The sequence below is a fragment of the Typopeltis vanoorti genome, chromosome 1, assembly GCF_054136105.1.
Source record: "Typopeltis vanoorti isolate ZY-2024b chromosome 1, IOZ_Tvanoo_1.0, whole genome shotgun sequence".
NCBI lineage: Eukaryota > Metazoa > Arthropoda > Arachnida > Uropygi > Thelyphonidae > Typopeltis > Typopeltis vanoorti.
Window position 1 is genome coordinate 138,144,439 of NC_143549.1, and position 5,096 is coordinate 138,149,534.

At 39.2% G+C, this 5,096-nt stretch overlaps 1 non-coding gene and 1 pseudogene across 1 annotated transcript; both read left to right on the forward strand.

Moving 5' to 3' along the window:
• Positions 1–2,433: 2,433 nt before the first annotated feature.
• TRNAL-CAA (transfer RNA leucine (anticodon CAA)) lies at positions 2,434–2,517 on the forward strand. Its single transcript has one exon. It is a non-coding gene; the product is annotated as a tRNA-Leu (tRNA).
• Positions 2,518–2,636: 119 nt separating this feature from the next.
• Positions 2,637–2,755, forward strand: LOC150110464 (5S ribosomal RNA; annotated as a pseudogene).
• The last annotated feature ends 2,341 nt before the right edge of the window (positions 2,756–5,096 follow it).

Consider the following 5,096-nt stretch of genomic DNA (forward strand, 5'->3'; position numbering starts at 1 on the left):
CCAAGGAGAATTGAAGTTGAGCTGCAGGATAGTGAAAAGAGCACATTTGAGGCTATGTGGTGTGAGATTGAGATTAGCAGAACAAAATATACAGTTGGGTGCTGCTATAGACCAGGTGATGGAATAGATGGTGGAGATAGTATGCATAAGCAAATAGATGCAATGAGTGGAAGGAGGGTAATTATTATAGCCAGGAACAATAGAGGAACTAACTGCTTTTAAAGATTACCTGAATAACATACACAACATAAAATTTACTTTGGAACAAGAAGAACATAAAAAAATTCCCTTTTTTTATATCCTAATAGAAGTCAATGAAAAAGATAATAAATTATCCTTCTCCATCTATAGAAAACCCACCAACACATTAAGATTTCTTAATGCAGTCTCACACCACCACCACCCCTTGCAAAAAATAGGTTTAATTAAAACCTTGAGGGACAGAGCTTATAATATTTCCAGCACAGCAAAACAGAGAAATGAAGAATTACAATATTTAACACAGATCCTCAAAAAAATGGTTATGAACCTAAGAAGATCAAAAAAATCCTCAACACACCCCCTACAAGCATCTCACAAAAGCAAGATTTCAAGAACGCAATCACGCTTCCATACATCAAGAATGTTACAGACAAAATGGCCAAATTACTAAACAAACATAACATCAAGGTTACTTTTCTACTGCTGGAAAAAATTTCAAGATTTCTACATTCCCCAAAACCTCCACATCATCCATTAAAAAAACTAGGTGTTTATAAAATTCATCGTTCCTGTGGCATTTGCTACGTAGGCCAGACAGGAAGATCAGGGGAAATTCGTATGAACGAACACCAAAAAGACGTGCAAAAAAGAGAACACAAATCAGGCCTAGCATACCATACAACTTCCGCCGGCCATAATGCCCTCTGGCAATAAACAAACACGTCTTACATTGAAAAAATTTTTACATAACGAAATTTAAAGAAGCTGAAAACATGCTTAGAATTCCAATGCAATGCAACAAAAACCAGGGCCTAATTCTACACCAAGTTTGGTCAGCATTGATAAAAAAACAATATACCCAAGTCAGACCTCGGATAATGTGAATGTGAACAACAGAATGCCACAGCATCCAGCATTGTTCAAACTTAGCATTGCACTGAATCTTCATTGCAATGAAGATTCAGTGCAATGAAGATTCATTGCACTGAATGAACTATTTTGAGTAATTTCTCATTTCTTGTATTTTAAACTTTTAGTTACCTTTGACCCCTGATGTAAGTCAAATGACTTACGAAACTTGTCGAGTTTGTTTTTTTTATTGTTATTTATCTTAATAAACATGTGGTCCAATTACCGGAATCTTTCTTATGAGCTACAATATTGTCATATCTAACATTTCATGTAACACACTTCTAACTGAATCAACTGACCTAGACATTGGTCTTCCTCAGGCTCTCATTCTATTTAAGGGAAATATCACTATAGATTAGCTACGCTAACACATTCTTGAATGCTAATAATGTCACGTTCTTTTCTAATATCTTCATTTTTAATATGATTGTACCATTGATGACATCGGTTCACTCCCCTAATTCTTCTCAGAATGCCCATAATCTGTGGTCTCTAGTCTTTGATCAATCACTTTATTTCTAACCCAACTCTCATGTCCATAACTTAAAACTGGTTTCAACACTGTTTTGTATACTGCTAGTTTGGTGTTTTAGCTAATTTCTCTCTTATTCCATATAAATTTATTCAGCTGGCTACCACCATGCCAGCTTTGCTTATTTTCTTATCTGTTTCCAGATTTAACTTGCTAGCTTCACTAAAAGTTTCTAAATAGCTGAAATATTTTATTTGTTCCATAGGCAAGAATACAGCTGAAGTTTTCTGACTTCCTGCTTATTTTTATAGTTTTGGTCTTTTTATTGTTAATTTTCATGTCATAAATTTTACAGCTGTTATTCAATTTAGTTACAGAATCCTGGAGACACACACTAAATGTGTTTAGGATTACAACATCATCTGCATAAAGCAAAGAGCTAAGTTTAACGTTTCCAGTTCTAATATCAGGCCTAATGACCCTTTCTTTTATAATACTATCCATATAGATAATGAATAAGAGTGGAGATAATAAGAATCCTTTTCCTTTATTTTACTATCTTCCTGTATTTCCTTCAATTCTGACTGTTGATTAACATCTTAAATATAGATTATGTATTACTCTGTATAATGTTCCATTTACCCCATATAATTGTAGTGTTTTGAAAAGATTTTCTCTGGGCACCTTGTTGTATGCCTTTTTCAGATCTACAAAACTCTTTATTATAATATTCCCATGATTTCTGAACTATTTGTCATAAAGTGAAAATCTAATCTTGAACAACTTCTATTTGGCCTGAATCCAGCTTGTTCTTCTCCAAGTATCCCGCTTCGGGCATGGTTCTTTTTGTCAGGGTGGCCGAGCGGTCTAAGACGCCAGACTCAAGTTCTGGTCCACGAATGTGGGCGTGGGTTCGAATCCCACTCCTGACATTAATTTGTCCTGTGTAGCTCAGTGGAAGTGGCGCTTGCGTTCTGTGCGCTTGGTCACTCGAATTTAGACTTAAGTTCAAGTCTAGTCGCCAATTGGACGAACTTTTTCTAAGCTTTTAGTCAGCGGCTACATCGGTTTGAAAGCAACAGTTCTCGTTTGATCACTGAAGTTAAGCAAACTTGAGCCCAGTGAGTACTTGGTAGGGTGCCCATCTTGGAAACCTGGGTGCTGCTGGCATTAATTATTTTAGTAGCACATGGCGGTGAATTTGAGCTGTGCAGAAGAAAGTGATTTTTAATCGGTGAATAGTCCGCTTTTTTCCCCGTTTTTCTACGTTTTTGAGTGCGAAATTGTTTCTCTGAATACGAGTGTACTTCAGTGGTTGTTTTTTGGAAGTTAGTTGCTGTCGCGATACAATATATGTTGGTACCGTCGGAATCGAACGCGTAACGGTGGAAGACAAAACGAAGCTAAGTTACTGTATTTAGTTATATTTCATTTATTTAATTATATTTAGTACTTTAAATGTTCTGATGTTTGTACTTTTTCCCCTCTTATTTATTAATTGAATAATTATTAAAGATTACGCTACTCGGCAGTAAGGAATGATGGTGGATTCAGCAGCAGTCGCAAGTGGCGTAACGGCAAGTCCTCCGCCATTTAAGAACTCGATTATTAGCAATATCATAAAGGACTTTGTGGCATGCAGTACTTGCGGCATGTATGCTTCTCGGGAATTACATATGTGGCTTGTTAAAGAGAGTGGAGAGCGTATGTGCGCAAAATGTAGGCAGTTGGAGGAAATAAATACATTAGATATATCGATATCCGACTTTGTTGCTCCAGGAACGGAGAATAGGAAGACAAGTAGTATGATAGGAGCGAATGAGAAAATAATAGTTGATAGTGTGGAAGGTGTGAGTGACTGTGGAAGTTTAGGAGATGGTTTTGTATGGGAGAGTGAATTTAGATTAAGAGTGACTGACCTGCAGAGGGAGATAGATGAGTTGAAAGAGGAGGTGGAATGTCTAGTGAATGAGAGCAGAAGTATGAAAGATAAGATTAGGAGAATGGAAGAGATAAATGCAAGGCGAATCAGAGTAGGAGAGAGAGAGAATTTAAGGAGTATGAGTGAGGGGTATGGGGGTGCTAGAAGAGGAGAGAATGGAAACAGTAGAAGAGAGGGAATGAGAGAGAGGTATGGGAATGCTAGCAGACGAGAGGATTGAAACAGTAGGAGAGACGGAATGAGAGAGAGATATGGAAGTGCTAGAAGAGGAGAGAATGGAAACGGTAGGAGAGATGGAATGAGAGAGAGAGGTATGGGAATGCTAGAAGACGAGCGGATGGAAACAGTAGTAGGAGAGACAGAATGAGAGAGGGATATGGAAGTGCTAGAAGTGGAGAAAATGGAAAAAGTAGGAGAGAGGGAATGAGAGAGATGTATGGGAGTGCTAGAAGAGGAGAGAATGGAAACAGTAGAAGAGAGAGGTATGGGAATGAAAGAAGAGGAGAGAATGGAAACAATAGGAGCGAGGGAATGGTAAGAGGTATAATGTATGGCGACTCAATGATCCGTAGTGTTCAAGATAGGATGCGTGAGGAGTGTTTGCCAGGAGGAACAATAGAAAGGGTGGCTATGGCAATTAGGAGAGGTGAAAGGGTGGATGAGATGATTGTGATGGTAGGAACGAATGACTTGAGTGGTAATGTAAGTCGGGCAGCGAGAGATATGAGATTTTTGCTTGAGACTGTACGGAAGAAGACAGAGAGAGGAAAAATAGCGTGCGTGTTGCCTAGGTATGATAATGATGAGCTGAGCAGAAGAGCGGTGATATTGAATGGCATAATAGCGAGAATGTGTGACAAGAGAGGACTGGTATATGTGGATGCTTGGAGTGCGTTTGAGGAAAGAGAGGAGTTGTATGCGAGAGACCGTTTACATTTGAATGAGGAAGGACGTAGGCATCTGGAGAGATTGCTGTTCTGAACAAGTCAGTGTGTCCCAGGGAGGTTGATAGCAGGGGTGGCCTCTTGTGGGAATGGATACTTGGGAGAAGGGAGACAATGTCAGGTAACACTGAGCCCAGTGGAGTCTAGAAGGGATAAGGCTGGGTATAGAAACAATGGCATTTATATGCTGTATACTAATGCCAGGAGTATCCGGAATAAGGGAGAGGAATTGGTGGCACAGATAGCATCAGCCTGGCCAAAAATTATTGCGATCACTGAGACGTGGTTGACAGAAGGGGATATAAAAACTGGAATAGAAGTCGCTGGGTATAGCATTTTTCGTCAGGATAGGAGGGGAAAGCGTGGTGGTGGGGTGCTGCTTATGATAAGTGATGACCTATGTCCTCTAAGAGTGGAGAATTTGGAAGGAAGTGAGACAAATGATTTTGAGAGCGTATGGTGTGAGCTAGAGGTAGGCAAGACAGGATATTTAGTGGGGTGTTGCTACAGACCCAGGAGCACAGAGGATGGGGACCAGGAGATGTTTAGACAGCTAAGTTTGGCAAGTGCAAGAAGAATGATTGTTATGGGAGATTTTAACTTCAGTAGTATAAATTGGAGAGAG